The sequence below is a fragment of the Phaethon lepturus genome, unplaced genomic scaffold, assembly GCF_000687285.1.
Source record: "Phaethon lepturus isolate BGI_N335 unplaced genomic scaffold, ASM68728v1 scaffold37638, whole genome shotgun sequence".
NCBI lineage: Eukaryota > Metazoa > Chordata > Aves > Phaethontiformes > Phaethontidae > Phaethon > Phaethon lepturus.
The window spans coordinates 5173-5385 of NW_010560460.1; the positions used below are offsets into that span (position 1 = coordinate 5173).

At 70.9% G+C, this 213-nt stretch overlaps 1 protein-coding gene across 1 annotated transcript in view; it reads left to right on the plus strand.

The window, feature by feature from the left end:
* Positions 1-213, plus strand: part of LOC104625915 (proto-oncogene tyrosine-protein kinase LCK-like) — a 5305-nt gene that overhangs the window by 4202 nt on the left and 890 nt on the right.

A 213-nucleotide genomic window follows, 5' to 3' on the forward strand; every position in this document is an offset into this window, starting at 1 on the left:
CCCCGCGGTGCCGCGAGAGCCGCAGGACGGCGTGCAGCCCTGGCAGAGGGGAGCAGGCGGGGGGTGCTGAGGTCCTTCTCCCCCTTCCATCGCTCTCCCCCCAGCTGGAGGAGGGGCTGCAGGACCCCGTACACCCAACCCTGCTTTTTGGCGGGGTGACAGCCCTATCTGGTGGCTACTGCTGGAACAGGCGGGCTTGCCCGCTGCAGCGGG